We start from the raw sequence: 18,563 nt of genomic DNA, 5'->3' as shown, positions 1-18,563 counted from the left end.
ATTCTTAAGTGCCTAGATTCATCCAACCCAGGGATGAGGAACATATGGTCTTTCAGGTGTTCATGGACTGCAGCTTCCATTACATACCAACACTGATTCAGCTAGGACTAACAGGTGTTGCAGGATTTTTCGGAGGCAAGGCAGATGGAATTGTTCCAGGAGTTGAGTGTGACGTCTGTAGACAGTCCACATTTTGCAGGCACAAAACAGGATTGGAAGGACAATAGCTTTATAAACAAGCACCTTGGTATTCCTACAGATGTCCTGATCCTCAAACACTCTCTGCTTCATTTGCAAGAATGCTGCACTCGCAGAACTCAGGCGGTGTTGTATTTCAGTGTCAATGTTGACTTTTGTGGAGAGTTGGCTGCCAAGGTAGCGGAAATAGTCAACCTTTTCTAACATTACACCATTAACCTGCATTTCTGGTATTGCAGAGGGATTGGTTGTTGACTGCTGGAAGAGCACTTTGGTTTTCTTGATGTTCAATGAGAGGCTGAGCTTCTCGTTTGCTTCTGCAAAGGTGTTTAAAGTGGATTGTATGTCTTCTTCTGAATGCACACAGACTACATTATCATTGGCATATTGGAGTTCTATAACAGATGTTGTTGTGGCCTTGGTTTTGGCTTTCAGTCTGCTGAGGTTAAATAGCTTGCCATCTGTCTGATAGATGATTTCCATTCTGGTGGCAAGCTTCCCATCAACAAGATGAAGTATCATAGTGATGAAGATGGAAAATAAGGTTGGGACAATAGCACATCCCTGTTTGACACCTGGTTCCACCTTAAATGGGTCACTTTGGGAGCCATTGCTGTTCAAGACTGTTGCCATCATGTCATTATGGAGGAGCTACAGGATGTTCAAAAATTTGTCAGGGCATCCGCTTTTTTGAAGGATGGTCCAGAGAGCACTTTGATTCACTATGTCAAATGCCTTTGCAAGGTCAATGAATGCCAAGTACAGAGTTTGATTTTGTTCCCTGCATTTTTCTTAGAGCTGTTGTACAGTGAAGATCATGTCCACTGTTCCTCTGGAGCAAGGGAAGCCATTCTGTGATTCTGGGAAAGTGTCTTCTGAGAAAGGTAGACTGTCGTTTGCAAGGATTCTTGCAAGGATTTTCCTAGTGGAGGTTAGAAAAGAGATACCTCTATAGCCTCTGCAGTCTGTTCTTTTGCCTTTTTTGGAAAGGGTGATGATGGTGGCATCCTTGAAGTCTGCTGGGATTTTCTCAGTCACTCACACTTTTTCAAAGATCTGGTGGAGTTGCTGTGTCAGCTCAGGTCCACCCTCTTTAAAGATTTCAGCAGGGATCCCATCAGGTCTGTTGGCTTTTTTGTTGTTGTTGTTGGCTGATGGTGTTGCTGACTTCCTCCAAACTAGACAGTGCAAACTAGCAAACATTTGGCTTCTAAAAGTTTACCAGATCTGATGGAGACGTGCTGGAGCCTGGTCACAGATCATCTGCTATCTGCAATACCACTTTGTAGCACTGAAGTGGCATTTATACACCTCTGAGAGCACATCAGATGATCCTCCTTCTATCAAGAGCTATGGAATAAAAGCACCCAAAGACCACTGCCACAGGGCGCTTACTCAAGATCTCAAGCAAGCAACACATCTTTATGCCTTTAGTTTTAACTTGTTTAATTGATGATATGACGGTTACTTCAGAGCAAATTTGTACTCTCTTGATAATTAATAAATATAATAAAAAACAGAGCAATGAACCATTCCATTAGTTGGGGGCTCCTTGAAACCACACAACTTTACATTAACTACTAGTGGTGAGTGTCTCAGGCCACATCTACACAGACTTGCTATCCTGAAGGAGAAGAATCGGTTCCATGGCAACTGGATAATGCATGGCACTGATTCAGATTAACATGACCTTGAACCTCATGAACAGAAGTCATTGGTTGCTCTGAATTCCCCCCAAGAACCTGGAAGAAACAGCGACTTTGAGCTCATGTAAGCAGCTCATCCAGTTCTGAAACTAAACTGGCCACAATTGTTGTCATAGCCATCCCACATTCCCTAGTCTAAGGTGGACTAGAGACATGGAATGGCATTCACTATCCCCCTCCCATAGCGGCAGCCAGTCAGTGTGATATGGCTTGCTCATTGCCTGGAGCAATGTCAGCCAAGGCACCAAAATGATTGTAGAAAGGAGGGGAAAAGGAGGGATTATTCCTCGCCCCTTCCCTCTCCCACATTGCTTTGGTACCCCAGGCAACATCACTTCAGGCAATGAAGGACAGACACATCCTCTGGTTGGTACTGTGATAACAATGGGAAGGATAAGAGTGGCTTTCTGGCAATATCAAGCTAGGTTCAGTACTATCTGATGGTCAGGACTCCTTTCCATCTCTGCAGCAGCCTGGGATAGTTTTGACTAGTGGTCAAAACCATCCCAGGCCAATCCAGATTCAACATTCCAGATCAGTTCCAGGATAAAGGGTCAATGTAGATGTGCCCCAGCAACAGGGGCAATTACTACGAGCAAGCCTAAAAGGGCAATAAAATCCACACACTCTTCAAATTCACTTCTTACTAGTCCCACAATGTTTGCCAACTTCTGGAAAATATCATTGATTTTTCAGGTTAAATTAATTTGCTGGAAACTCCAGAGTATCCCATTGCTTTGGGAAAGTCTGAGCAATGGAATTGGGTAGACTCACCCTATCATTCCCACTATATCCCATTTCTTTAAAGCTTCAGAGTCCACACTGAAACATAGTTCTTTTACAGTCTGATCAGCAATATTACAAGTCTCCCTTTCTGGACTCCTACCCTTGTGAATGAAAATCAGCATGAATGAAGCTGGTTTGCCTCTGCTTATATCCGGACTCTAGGAAGTGAAGGTTTAATTTGATCTGAAAACCTCCCACAAGCCTATACGTTTGGAGGATCCAGTCACAAAGCCAATCAATAGGGACCATTCGGATACTTGCTGTCAGTGTCAAAAAAAGAAAATAGATACCGAGAAAGCCATAACTATGATAAATTTAGGGGCTGCTTCTGTCTGACTAATGTAGGCACTAAAACGCTGCATGAATATCCTACTTTGAAACGTGTCATATTTCTGAGAGGCCAATCAATCTCAGGTCCTCTGCGGACCACATTAAAATACATTTGTCACTGTGCGTTTATGAAATATTGATGGTGTTTTTAGGGGGGATTGTTAGAAGGTGGAGAGGTGGATCAAAATGTGGGGAGGAGAGCAACTTTAATGAATTATCTTTAGGCTAGAAGAAGAAGAAGAAACAGATTCTGAAGCTTATTATGGAAGGGTATGAAAAACATTAGGTGGGGTACTGTGCATCTAAAGAAGGTGTCTTGCTGTTTTACTTATTTAGAGAGAGAGAGAGAGCGAGAGAGAGGGGGGGATTAAGAAGACAACTGTAAAGTACACCAGCTTATCAGTTTGGTATATTATTTCATTCATCAGAAGAGGACAGGTGTCTCTACCTTTCTATACAGAGTACACTTTAATGAATAACATGTTATCATTTTAATGGTTATCTAGTTTGCTAAGCATTATTATTATACCATGCACCTATTAAACATGTCTCAATTACAGAAATCCAGCATTAAAAAAAAAACAAAGGGGACAGATTTAATATAATAAACATGATCTATCCACAGTTAAGTCCCTTTTTTTGTAGAATTAGCTTTTTATTATTGTAACATAAATAAAAGCTTTCTTAGTTCTAATTGTGTGATAATTACAGGATGCAGGTATATTCAAACAGGTTTTGGAATTTGGTATAACAGAGACATTTATGTAAAATAATCATGAAAATTAGAAAAAACAATAGGGGGGAAGAATCATATTAAAGGCTAGCTTAATACAAATATGCAAAACATACAGTACATGGGATAAGAGGTAAAATATTTTTTTTCTGAAAGGACATTGAATCTACATATACAAAATAATCCATCGTGTTGTCGAAGGCTTTCATGGCCGGGATCACAGGGTTGTTGTATGTCTTTCGGGCTGTGTGGCCATGTTCCAGAAGCATTCTCTCCTGACGTTTCGCCCACATCTATGGCAGGCATCCTCAGAGGTTGTTACCTCACAACCTCTGAGGATGCCTGCCATAGATGTGGGCGAAACGTCAGGAGAGAATGCTTCTGGAACATGGCCACACAGCCCGAAAGACATACAACAACCCCAAAATAATCCATCCTTACCTTGATTCCAGTCCTGCTTGAACACCCCACATTATTTCAGTTTGGAAGTAAAATCACTTGTTTAAAGATCTGTGGGATTTAATACAAAATAAATTATAAGAAAAATATTTTTTGCAATATGTTTCATATGTCTTGTGCCCAGACTGGGATCAGGGTAAAATTGGAGGGGGTGATTGGATAACAGGACAGATTGTATGCAACCTCCACACATAGTGTTGATATAGCTTAGGTATGGCACAGGATCTAGATCCAATCATTAGCTAGCTCCACTGCTAGCCTTGCTGATTTCCTAACCTAATTAAACAGGCGACACAATCCAACAACATTCACAGTGACAAACGGGATCCCTCATGCTGTGAATCTATCCTCCTGCTTGGCTTTGCAAAAGGTATTCTGTCCTCCAGGCCGGGTCTTTGCAAACTCTTCTAAAAATGTAATTTAAAAAAATGTTTTTGTTTCATTATCTATCCTTTAGTGATTTCTTAAGTGGACCTCTCTTTTGAGTGGGGAGGGGGAGAGAACCCACCCCACTCCTCTCAAATTGTTGGTCAATACAGTATACAAATTAGGATTTATTTATTTATTTATTTATTTCCAACATTTATATCCCGCCCTTCTCACCCGAAGGGACTCAGGGCGGCGTACAAAATTGGCAACAATTCGATGCCTACACATAATTAAAACAGCAATGAAAATCCAATTAAAATAATATAAAATATAAAACATATGATTAAAATCCATTCATCCAAAATCCTTGTGCTGTAGCCCTAAATCAGTCCGGGTCGTCTTTATCATTCAATCTTCAAAAGCCTGGGCACATAGCCATGTTTTCAGGGCTTTTCTAAAACTCAAAAGGGTTGGGGCTTGTCGTACATCTCTGGGGAGGGTGTTCCACAACCGAGGAGCCACGATCGAAAAGGCCGTGTCCCTTGTCCCCACCAGCCGTGCTTGCAAGACAGGCGGGACTGAGAGCAGGGCCTCACCAGATGATCTTAGGGATCTTCCTGGCTCATAGGAGGAGATACGTTCAGACAAGTAGATTGGGCCAGAACCGTTTAGGGCTTTATAGGTCAAAACCAGCACTTTGAATTGGGCTCAGTAGCCTATCGGCAGCCAGTGGAGCTGGCTAAGTAGGGTGCTGGTACGCTCCCTGTAAGCCACCCCAGTTATTAATCTGGCTGCTGCCCGTTGTACTAATTAGGGCTTCTGGGCCGTCTTCAAAGGCAACCCCACATAGAGAGCGTTGCAGTAGTCCAAACAGGATGTAACCAGAGCGTGGACCACCGTGGCCAAGTCAGACCTCCCAAGGAACGGGCATAGCTGGCACACAAGTCTGAATTGTGCGAAGGCTCCCCTGGCCACCACCGAGACCTGGGGTTCCAGGCTCAGCAATGAGTCCAAGAGAACCCCCAGACTGCGAACCTGTGTCTTCAGGGGGAGTGCGACCCCGTCCAACACAGGCTGTAACCCTATTCCCTGTTCAGCCTTACGACTGTCCAGGAGGACCTCCGTCTTGTCTGGATTCAGTTTCAATTTGTTGGCCCTCATCCATTCCGACACAGCGGCCAGGCACCAGTTCAGGACCTGGACAGCCTCCTTAGTGACAGGTGGGAAGGAGTGACAGAGCTGGACATCATCTGCGTACAGATGACACCGCACCCCGAAACTCCGGATGATCTCTCCCAGCGGCTTCATGTATATGTTAAACAACATGGGGGACAGTACTGAACCCTGCGGGACCCCACAATGGTTGTGGGGCCGAGCAGGTGTCCCCCAATGACACCATCTGGGAGTGACCCTCCAGGAATGAGTGGAGCCACTGCAGAACAGTACCTCCAAGTCCCATTCCCGCGAGGCGTCCCAGAAGGATACAGTGATCGATGGTATCGAAGGCCGCTGAGAGGTCCAGCAGAACCAGCAGGGACACATTCCCCCTGTCCAGTTCCCGGCGTAGATCATCAACTAAGGCGACCGAGGCTGTCTCGGTACCATGCCCCGGCCTGAAGCCAGACTGTGCCGGATCCAGAAAATCGGTATCTACCAAGAATGCTTGGAGTTGTGCGGCCACCACACGTTCCACGACCTTGACCAAAAAGGGGAGATTGGAAATAGACCGATAGTTCTCCAATTGAGTGGGGTCCAGTGATGGCTTTTTCAACAGCGGTTTGATAACAGCCAATTTAAGGCTCGCTGGAAAAATGCCTTCCCAAAGGGAGGCATTCACCACCACCTTCACCCACTCGGCCAATCGCCCTCTGGCTTCTCTCACCAGCCAGGATGGGCAGGGGTCTAGGATGCATGTGGTAGCCCTCACCTCTCCAAGCACCTTGTCCACGTCCTCAGGCTGAACCAATTGTAATGAATCCATCAAAATAGGAAAAGCAGGTGCTCGTGCTACATCCTCGGAGATTGTCGTTAATATGGTGTCAAAGCCAGAGCGGATCAAAGCAACTTTGCCCGCAAAGAACTGAGCGGAGGATTCCATCGTGTTTTCTATTCTATCTAGTCCCAAAAATGCTTGACAACATTTCTTAACATCATACTTCATAAAGAGAGCAATTAATCTAATGACCTCATCACACTCACCTAAAAAAGCATCATAGGATGCTTTCACCCCATTGTCTGGATGGAGCTACACGCCTGTCATTACATGATGTCATGTGACTCCCGATGGAAGCCCTGCCCCCAACCAGGGTGAAAGTGTTGCTGGCTCCTATTGAGCCAGCATGGGTCTTCCACGAAAGAGTGACACTTCCCAGGTGTGATGCACGTGGGATGACAGATTTGCCCTGCTGCCCCACTCTTTTTTTCTCTGAAGGCAGGCAAAGCAGGCCCTAAATGTGATGAGGCCCTAAGTGTGCAAGGCTAATTCACACATGACTCGAGCCTGCAAATGTACATACCAAACTGCATAGGAAAAAGCCTTGAGCTGAATATTCTCCAACCACACATATATTATTTAGTGTGCATGGAACACTGACACACACATACATATATATACAATTTTGCCTTGGCCCTGAATTTTGGTTACAACACATTGATGTTGTTTGTAAGTTGCACTGAGATCTTTTTATTATATAGTATGGGGTATACAGAAATAAATAAATAAATAAATAAATAAATATTAGGAAAACCCATTCTACAGGAGTTTATAATGGAATATAAGCCATATGCTGCACGGCCCTATGTTCCAGTTTGCAGACCATGCACAAAAATGAGAAACTGAAGTAGCCTATGCTAGCTGTACACTCCAGGAAACCTGCAGAGTGCCATGCTGAGAGTTTTCATCTTATCAGAGAAGCCACTTGGTATCCAGCCAAAGACATAGTGCAGGAATGGGCCAATTCCAGTTCTGAATGTTAAAGCCAAGGCCTCATTTTTATTCCTCCTACTTTGTACAGTCATTTATCTATCAAACTGATAGAGATAAAAATAGACCCAACACAAGGCAAGAGAGCCAGTTGCCAAATTCATTGTGCACAGAAAGGTTCATTATGCCATCTACGATAAGGTTTTCAAGTCAGCATTTCCAAAGGCTCTGTATTTACATTCCTAAGCACTTTGCAAATAGCTACTCCACACACAGAGGATTGGCAGCTTAGCTGTCAGCAAAAGGCCTTCACAATTTTGGAACATGGTTTATTTGGAACAGAGCCAGAACTAGGTTTGGCAACATTCACAGCAGCACATTAGGCGTTTTCTACTCAGTTGATTGTTTGATTCAACTTGTTCCCCTCAGCCAGCAATTTCAGCAGCAATAGTAGTTGTGCACTTGCGAACTTGAAGCAAATTACCTCCCCCATCACTATTTTTTTAAAAAGAACTCTTGCTCCAATTGGAGCAAATGAATGTCAAAAGGGGGCCTGCAAATAATTGTGGGAGTGAAAGAGGGGGGAAGAGAAACAAAGCCAGAGAGAACTGTCCTCTCGCTATCATCAGTAGAGTTGCCACACTGAAAATGAAAGATCATCTATAAACCTTTAATACCACAGTTCTAAGCATCTCTACTAAAATAAGACATGATGCAACCAGAGACATATTCCCTGTAAGTCTTCCAGAAGTGCAATAGGAGTTAATGAAACAGTAGCTTCTCTTAACTATTTCCTCCTCAACATTATTGTCCATTATAAATGTGTTTTGGAGGATCATAGCTGGAGGCATTATGGGTTGAACTATAATATATAGAAATGGGCAGAGATTTGACTGCTTTATCATCTGCTCTAGTCTTTCCCCTAACTCTTGAATGTTGTCCAGGTTTAATAACGGGCTGTTTGAAGGTGAGCAAGTGGAGGTTTAATTTAGACAACATGTGCAGGTTGCAGATAAAAATAAATCCATTCTCAAGACTGGAATGCTTTTATGAAAGGGAAAAAATTTCCATGACAATTCAGTTCCCTAGCTCCTTCATCCTATTCTGGCTTAATTATTTGGATACTAAAGTGGCAAAGAAAGTAATTCCACTATTACTCTCAGGGGGCCACTCACACTACACAATTATAACACTATAATTCTATTTTCTATGGAATCTTGGGGTTTGTATAAGTTTTATCTACCCCTTAAAATGGACCATGTCAACCTTGCCCTGACTACTGGTTCTCGATCCCTCGATGAAATGTTCTGACTGTAACTATGTCTATTTTAACTAAATTGTTTTGCCTTGTTATGATATGTTTATTATGTTTGCTGTGTTTCAAGTTGTTGTATGTTGTTTTGATAACTGATTGTTTTTGCAAACATGTTGGAAACTGCCCTGAGTCCACTCAAGGAGACAGAGTAGTATATAAATAAAGTTTTATTATATTATTATTGTAGTTTGGGGGAAAACTACAGTCTTCTGGCTCTAGAAGCCTCCACTTAAGATTCCAGAGGATAGCATTGAAGTGGAAATATAGTGCTATAATTGTGTAGCCTGAAAGGACCCATACTACACCAGTTTTACATATCTCTGAATCAATCTGATTCAGAAGCAGTTATCCCTATTGGTTATACCATGCTTAGATGACCTCAGTACCCTCTACATGAGTGGTTCCCAACCCCTTTTTGACCAGGGACCACTTGATCGGGGACAACTTTGACCAGGGATCACTCTCCAACATTAGTACCAAAAGGGTTGTGAATAAGTTTTTGGTCAACTTTAGATTTAGTTATTTGGGGTGTTGGTTCAGAAAATTGCATTGGATAGACCATATCAGCTCTAGTTTCTGATACAGAACACATGCCATTCAGTAGTTGCCATCTGCTCACCCACAGAAAACCATATTTAACAATTAAAGTTGATTTTCTCCACATGTCTCGTGGACCTTATTTTAGGTCTCACAGCCGTGGCCCACAGGTTGGGAACCACTGTTCTACATAGAGTAGAGGTTTAAGCTGGTGCAAAATGTGTCAGCTTGGTTGCTAGCCAGTGTACTGTAGAGAGAAATCCTCTTGCCATATTACTAAAAGACCTACACAGGTTGTCATTGTTTCCTGAGCTGAGTTTAAGGTGTTCATTTTAACCTTGCATGTACTTAGAGGCTGTCTGTCTCAGAGATTATCTGACTCATTATGACTATCTGGTTGTTAAGGAAGAAATTCCCACCATTATCCATAAAGACCCTTTACTGGGCACCCCATGTATTTCATCTGTCTCTGTTTGACAGAAACAGTTCTGACTAATCTTCAGTCATCCCACTCTTTCAGGTGCTTTTAAAATATTCCAGTCCTTGTGTCCCCCTTTGTCCTCAGCCTTGAACTGCTGCAAACTTTGTTCAAAGTGCAAAAGTAGTTTTCACTCAATTAAGAATGGAAGAAAATGAAGTAGCAATGGAATCATGTCTTAAGCATGAATTTTAAACTCGTGTCCTCTGTTTTAACATCTGTCCTGTATATTTAATATCTATTTTATATAAATATGTATATTTTATAGAACCAATTTTAATATGTGTGTTTATAGAATTTTTACAATGTTTTGTGTTTTGACTGTGATGTCTCTCCTCGAGCCATAAGAAGAGACAGGTGAGAAATATTATTATTATTATTATTATTATTATTATTATTATTATTATTATTATTATTATTTCCAGCAGACCAACAAAAGCAAATTGCTGCAATCTTTCATGAACTTCCTCATTAATATTTTTTACCACTCTGGTGCTACTTGGTCACATACGAAATATTAAAGAATGTAATGGTACTTATGAGTAATATTTCAGTATAACTATTCCTTGATACAGTTCTATTTTTATATATACAATGTTTTGGAATTTTGGGAAGTGTTGGACTGGGTGTAAATTGTCTGCTTCAGGGTTTCTATTATGTGCCTTGGATAGCTAGAGATATAGGTCTATAGCAGTGATTCCCAAACCGGGTGTTTTGGCCTTGAGCTCCCAGAATTCCAGACCATTGGACAAGCTGCCTGGGGCTTGGAGGACCAAAGTTTGGAAACCACTTATTTATAGCCTTGGACAAGATGATGCTTAATAACAAACAAAGCCTCCACCTTTTATGTATCTGAGGAGCTTGTTGTCTGGCTCCTGAGACCTCAGGCCTCCAAGCAAAGCAACAAGGAAGGTTTCTACTCCCACAGTGTGGAATGCATTATGATTATCCCACACACACACACACACAGACACACACACACACTGTATGGCTTTGACTTTGGGGAAAATGCTAGAACACTTCTCTTTAACCTAGCCTTTTCAATTATTTATAGAGTGCAATTATTTTATTGTTGTATTGCAGTTGTTTTTATATTTTAATTTTTTATAGTTCTAATGCCTCATTGCATTCATTTGCTGTTATTGTTGTGTTATAGAGGTAGAGCACACATTAGCAAAAAGAATGATATAAAAATATTAATAATAAATAAATAGAATCTAGGTATTCCCTAGTCTTTCTATTCTGACTTTTCAAAAAGAAACAAATGTGGGAGATGGAAATCAACACTAACAACAAAAATATTGTTCTGTCCTATATTATTCAATAGCATTTGATAGCAAATAGTAGTAGAAAAGGTAAAGTAATGTTTCCTCAAACTAGTGTGGCTTTTTAAACTAAAACCATGCTTTTGAGAGAAGCAATTTCTTATTCTACCTTATCCCCCCCCCAAAAAAAATTCCTTAATGTAAACCTAATCACGAAAAAATTTGCAGACTTGATGATAAACATTACTTCCTGCCAAGAATTATTGACAAAAAAATATCTGGGAAGTCTTTTTACATAAATACACTTGAAACAATTGTAAACTACCCTCCTGAAATTTACAGAGCCTGGATGAGGAGACTGAAAATTCCGATTGATTGAAAATGCAAACACATCAATCCTTTCCCCAAAACACAGCTTTTTCCATCACCAAAGATTTTCAAAAAATTATGTCTTACTCTAATAAATAAGCTGTTTTCTAACTCATCACATTATTCAAGTTCCCCCTTTAAAATTTTTATGACATACTAAGGGTCAGCCATGCAGCAATGATGTTTGTTTTGCATATATTAACATAATCATACTTTCTTCAAACCTCCACCCCCATCCTTCACAAAATGATCAACAGAAATATTTGTAGCTCTGTCTATATGTAACTGACAGCATTACCTGACCTGTTCCATAGAAGCTTAGCATCCGTTAGCTATTGAAATGGAAATAGCAAACAGTTGTATCTTTTAGAGTGGTTTCTCTAATGCCATGCCAAATTGAGGCATGCATTTTTCCTACTTACTATTGCTTTCTAATGAGGATAGAGTGGGGAATCCTTTCATTTCTTCTTTTAATGCAAATCCATCTAACTGACATGTCCCAAACCAAAACAGACTGAAAAGCAGTTATCCTTTGACATTTGAACTTCTCTGAATTTTGCAATGCAACCAAGATATGAACAAGAACTTCAGAGGAAATCAGACAGCAAACATTTATATTTGAAAAATAGTGTACAAAGTGCACTATATTAGAAGACTTTGCATAGCAGACTTTTGTATATATATTAAAAAGCTCGAATTGCTGTAGAACTATATTTTTCATCACAGGCAGAAACAATTGGCTGCAGCCTCTCCAGGTTTGTGTGTTCTTCCTTGTTAAAACATTTGCCAATTTGATTACTGTTGTACATATTGGCCTTGTGTATAAATCAAAGGCAGGTTTAGGGGTCAAAATTATGACTTTTATTATATCCTGTGGATAAGTCAGGAATCAAGCTCCAGAGAGGAGAAAGCAACTGCTTCCCTCAGAGAACTAACTTCCACTGGTCTCTGTCATTTTCCCATCAAGGCATTCAAAATGCCTTTTGTCTCTACTCGGAGAATGAGTGATTCTTTTTTTTTTTAACTATTTAGGTACTATATTAACTCTTATCTTTAAAAAGGACAATCTCCTTCTCCAAGTGGCAAAAGGTGAGAGCTTAATCCATCTCAGGAGAACCTAAAAGAAGCACTGAACCCTTCTATTCTCTTGGCACTCCATTTGGGGAGAAGCACCAATGATCTGCTACCATTCTTCACCCAGGCAACCAAAAGGTCAAAAGCAGCACCACAGTGGAGAAAGTAAAGGAAATTGGAGGCAGACTATTTATTTATTTTGATACGTTTTTCTCCCGTGATGGAACTCAAAGCGGCATACAACATGTAAAATCAAGACAATTACTAACAAAAAATATGAACATGAACCCCAACGAATGAGAAATTAACAATTTAAGACATTAAAACATTATGAACTCTTATTACCCATGAAAATTAGCACAAAAGTAGTGTAGCAACATAAATTAAAAGCATACCAGTTAAAACCCATGTAATGTCCTATTTCTTTATGCCGTGAAACAAACCAATAGTCCGCTATATAGTTCACATATTGTACATCACAATGCCTGTCAATCTACTGGTCTTTTTTGAGGAAGACCTGCTTCCAAAGGAAGGGTTTTATTTGCTTCTGAAATGACAGCAATGAGGGGGCTGTTCTAACCTCTCCAGAGCCATGGTGCCACCACCAAAAAGGCCCTCTCTCTCGGTCCCATCAGCTGTGCTTGAGACGATGGTAGAACTGAGAGTAGGGCTTCTTCTGACAACTGATAAGTAAGCTGGTGAGACTAAGCTCTCACCTTTCACCATTCTTATCAGAAAAGGGGATTCTTACATTTTTGGTAAGAGTTAAGGTACAATACTTACATTGATCTATGATTTTTGTATTGATTTTTTTTTGGCTAATAGAATGTACGGAATATATATGGTACATTTTAGTTTGCTTGGCCACACATGTCCCAGTTATCATCTGTAAAGTGTTTGGGGTTTTTTTTCCAGAATTGTTTAGTTCTACTACTAAACTATGGGATAACATGACCCTTTCAGGATGGCACAAAAGTATTTCATTTAGCCCTTAAAGACAATTGCAATTTGGGTCATGTGAAATTTCTAGCTGACATACATAAGGCCTTGGAAGGTGAAAGAGGTCTTGGTGCTCTCAAGCTATTGCCTCTTGGTGTCTTGGTGTCAGGTTTCTGCCAGACCTATATCATTCTTTGGTATAAGGGCCTAGTTTATTATAATGGTATACTTGCAAAACAGAGATCCACAAGGAGCTCAACACAGGTAACTGGGATAGTGGGAAGGTTCTCATAGAAGGAGAGAAATATTTGTGCGGAGCTCTGTTCTAAAAAGATTTTGTTATGGGTGATTGGCGATTTATCTTTAGCAAATAGCTACTTTCAAGGCCAGAAACTTTGCTTGCAGTCTCTGTAATGCTAGTTGTTTATCCTAAGAAAATAGGAGAAAAGTCAGATTGAAATCTAAGGCCTAGATAATTATTCTAAAAACACAGGAAGCTAGATGCTTAGGACACTGACTAAAAGCACAAAGGAACCTATAGGATCCAATATCGGTGGCATCTGGAGCAATGGAGGAGAAGAAAAGGTCATTTGTAGAACAATTAAAAGTTATGCTACAGCCTTGGGGGTCTTCCTCAGGGCATAGAGAAACTAGGACACAGCCAGATTCAGTGACGTCCTGTTCCTCTGTAGCCTAAGGAAGGCCCTAGAGGCAAAATGCCACTGCTAGTTTAATTCTCTTGTTTTGACAAACAAATTGACCTTTCCTTTACTAATTTGTTCTTTTGGAACTTGGAAGGTGCCAATTCAACACTGTATACCTTGCCACGTGAATTACATGTGTAGGTCACTGGCAAGAGGTCTGCACTCTACAAATAATTTTTTTTTCAAATTAAGTGCAAAATTTAAATTTCTGATATAATCTGAACAGCATTAATGAGCTCTAGTTTGTACTGACTATAAATAAGCCAATGTTTCTATTGCACTATCTCCTACTTCCACACTCTTTATAGGCAATACAGCCTACTTTAGACCTGGGCGAGAAGTTTTGGAGAATGAGAAAGTCACAGATTTTCCAGAAAGACAGAATGGCTTCCTTTTTTTAAAGCACGAGTTTATTGCCACTTGGAAATGTCTAAAGAAACAGAGGATATATAGTGTGATGAAGTGCACATCCTTTATGAATGGGACCCTTGTGGTTTCATGTCAAGAATGAATCTGAAGCAATGACAGGCAACTCATAAAAAGCCCTTCTTGGGACACTGAAAGGCTTCCTCAAAGAGCTACCTTGGAAGACAGGACTCTAGAGACTCATGGAATAACGAGTCCTTCCAAGACAGCTGAAGGTTCTTTGTGATAAGCAGCATTTATGATCACCATTATACCCTGAAGGAGCCAGTTTTTGGATATGAGCTGGTAAAGATTGATAACTTCTAACAAAAGGTGATATCTGATAGATATGGGCCAAGAACTGGGTTTATGAAGCTTTCTCAAGATACTGTTTCCTTCATTTGGTTAGCTTCTTATTGGCGCTGTGCACGTTGGGATGACTACTTGCCATGGCTTCCCCATAGTGAATGAAGAAACTGTTTTCAACTTTGTACTAGTTTTTGTGGGCTATTTGGGTGGTTGTTCAGAAGCAATACATAAGTTTAACAATTTTTCTTTTCAATCAACAGTCGTTAATTTTTGTAATTTCCTCCCACTTCAGGTGAAAACAAATATTTCCAGAGTTTTCAGCAGATATTTTGCATGCCATGGTGTGTTTTCAGAGGATTATTCTGTGCAGAAACTCATATCAGTTTTATATAAAACTCAAGACTTTTGCAGAACAACTCCCTATCATGTGTTTCTGGAAACAATGGTTTTTGAGGACAAACATGCCCTTTCTGTACCAAAAATATACAGAGGTTTTGTTTTGTTTTTTTGCCTGAAATGTGAGTTTAACTCAGATACATAAATATTAAGAAATGCTATGTACATTTTTGCACATAAGAATTTCCCCAAATTCTTTGGAATGTGCAAATGCCACATAAAAACTGCAAAATTCTCACCTCTGTCTTATCCTTTCCAACAAGTTTTCTAAGAAACCCCATTTTGACTGAATATGAGGGAACGTGGTGTGTTGTGGATTTGAGTGTTGCAGTATGACCTTGGAGACCAATATTTGAATCCCCCATTGGACACTGGGTGGCCACAAATCTCACACACTCTCACTCTCAGCCAAGGCAAACCTCCTCTGAATACATTTTGTCAAGAAAACCTCATGATAGATTTGCCTTAGGGTTGCTATAAGTTAAAAATGACTTAAAGGCAAACAACTGCACTTTCCCTTCCTATTGTTCAGAGGCTGAGTCATCATTCTGATTGTTTCTGTGCTGCTAAATTTTGGATAATGTCTGTTCTATCTGTTCTCTAGATACCACTGATAGGAAACCTCAAAGCTTTTCTCTTCTTTGAATTCTTTATCTTTAAACTGAATTTGGATTGACCAGGACTTCTAATACACCTTCAAATCTGTAAAGTACAATATATGGACATCTTCCTATGACATCATGATATCTTCCTATGACATCATGAAAACTACGTTCCCCTAACTACAGCCACAGAGCTGTTTTTTTGACTGCCACTTGCCTCTGTCTGATTGAATTTCAAATCCAAAAGTTATCTTCATCTTTAACGGCAAAGTGGTGCATGAAAACTTTATTAATTTAGACAGCGTTACTACAGAAGAAAAATGATGGAAATGGCCCTTGGGCTGATCATTTGTTGGTAGTGGCAACCTTTTAGATCTTATCACTTCCACATTTTTAAAGGAGGGTCCCTTTTTTGTAAATCGTTTTATTAAAGCAGAATTTACAAAGATAGTCTGGTGCCTGAGGTTTCCATACAGTTAGAGGGAACATCATAGTGCATTAGAATATGCTGTAGAATTACTGAGTAGTGGTACATTCACTCTTGAATGCAGAGAAAATGCTTGTGACAATTGAAGTGTTGAAATGCCATTGAAACAGACTGAGTCAGAATGTTTCCATTGACAAGAGGCATTTTAAAACCATAGCATTCTCAGATCGAACTTGGGAGAGTGAATTTTGGGACTGTAACTCCAATTATTATCCTAACAGTATGATCACAGACCATGGTGTTTGTGTGATTCTAGGCAAATCTAACAAGAACAGTATCAGAATACACATATCAGCCATTAAACTTAAATGCTGTTGCTGAGGGGACAATGATTGCTGTATTTTGGTTTACAAGGGCTTCTGGACACAGTTCCAATCCCTCCAGCCATATATTGTCCATTATAGTTCATCCTAATGCTGTCTGACTGCCTTTGAACATATCACGTACAAAAAGGAGGTTTTTTTACACAGACAATGGTCAAAGTTTGCTACTTTTTTCCTGGGTATACAATGGGCAGATGACAGTACTGTGTACTAGTCTTGTGTATTTGTATAGAATTGCTATCAGTTTCTGTTTGTTTCATTCATAAGGCCCTGTTTTTGTTTTTGAGTGCCTCTCACAAAAATGGGCACCTTTCTGAATTAGCTTTTTTGTTCCAGGTCTGAAAGAATAAAAAGTTTCAGACCACTGGCCAACAGACCACTTTCCAGGCTCCCCTTCCCCTCAGTTTTAGGCTAGAGGGGTGAAAATTGCCACACATGGAGGGCACATCTACCACTTTTAGCCCACCAAGGTTTATCAGGTTTGGTTCATTCCCTGATTTTTAGAATTTTTTTTCTTTCTATAAATAAAACATTCCCTCTTTCCCACTGTTGGCCCCAGGAGCAGAGGGAGGGAGGGAGGGAGGGAGGGAGGGTAGGGAGGACACCATTGCTTCCTTCCAAATGACAAGGATGCTCCACATACCACACACACAGCCCAGTGCCCACCCCTACTATTTCACTTCTTCTGTAACTTCCCATCATTTTTGGCAATGGCATGGTTTGTCCTTATATCCTTCATTATGACCTGGATTAAAAGCATCAGATTTACTTAAGATACCACTACTTCTGTGATGTTTTCCTCTCAGAAGACAACTGAGGTTAAATATAGATCTTAAGATAGCACTAATTCTGAGATTTTTTACCCTCCATCTGCAGAAGAGAATTGAGGTTAAATACAGTGCTTAAGATATCACTAATTCTGAGATATTTCCCATCCTCATCTGCAAAAGAGAACTGAGTTTAAAGACAGGCCTTAAGATACCAGAATTTTTGTGATGCTTTCCCCTCCGTCTGCAGAACGGCAGCAGGCGAGGAAGACAGGCAGCGGTCAAGGTTAATGGCATTCTTATCCTCCTATTGGCCCAACAGGCAGGGCTCAGAGGTAAATAAACAGCACACGGCTGTGCTCAGTGGGCCGCTTGAGGACAGGAGTGCCACATGGCCCAAAAATAAGGCAAAAAGATGGTAACCGTTCACACTCTGTTTCATTATTGGGCCTATTTTCATACAGTAGGAGGTGTTACGGTTTCATGCACAACAAATGAAACAAAAGGTACGAAACAACAAATGAAACAAAAGAAACAAATACTGTGCCCATTACTACAGTGTATATCACACAGCTTACTAGCAGCTTCATTATCTTTGCAAGACCAGAACAAAATGTATTTTCACAAGAAGGCACAAGATACCTCTTTGCAACATTTTCAAACACATTACGATACAGCAGTGTAAATCACCAACAGGTTTCTGGTCTCTGGGATGAAGTCCAAACAAGTAAGCCTTTCATATTCTGTCTTCAAACTTTTTCATAGAGACACCAAACAAGCCAGACAAAGATTTCTCCCATAGAGTGTATAGCAAACCACAATTCCCTTACAGTTTCATGCACACTGTTTCAAATACATTTGTCATATTAACATATGTAGAGACCAAAATATAGTGTTTGAAATGGTCGAAAGAAAAGTGTTATGTTTTGCAAATAGAGAGAAAGAAACTAAATACCAAACTACTAAATGGCAGCATTTTCTACCTGCCAGTTGGATTAAATAAGCATGCAAGTGAAGCAAGCAATTTCTAGGAGATTTAAATGTATCAATTTATATAATGAAAGATGAGTGTCAGTGTGGCACAGTGGT

The 18,563-nt window shown here is 40.3% G+C and overlaps 1 protein-coding gene across 2 annotated transcripts in view; it reads right to left on the bottom strand.

Annotated features, from left to right (window-relative positions):
- The window catches only part of LOC134298474 (uncharacterized), a 115,226-nt gene that overhangs the window by 59,566 nt on the left and 37,097 nt on the right, over nt 1-18,563 (bottom strand). The window contains exon 2 of one of the 2 annotated variants that reach the window (XM_062978857.1): nt 4,195-4,263. The gene's annotated coding sequence lies outside the window, so the exon portion shown is untranslated. Of the gene's footprint in view, nt 1-4,194; nt 4,497-18,563 lie in introns of those variants that run through there. The other variant, XM_062978858.1, reaches the window with a different exon arrangement.

The sequence above is a fragment of the Anolis carolinensis genome, chromosome 4, assembly GCF_035594765.1.
Source record: "Anolis carolinensis isolate JA03-04 chromosome 4, rAnoCar3.1.pri, whole genome shotgun sequence".
Classification (NCBI taxonomy): Eukaryota; Metazoa; Chordata; class Lepidosauria; order Squamata; family Dactyloidae; genus Anolis; species Anolis carolinensis.
This window is presented reverse-complemented; position numbering and strand designations above follow the sequence as displayed.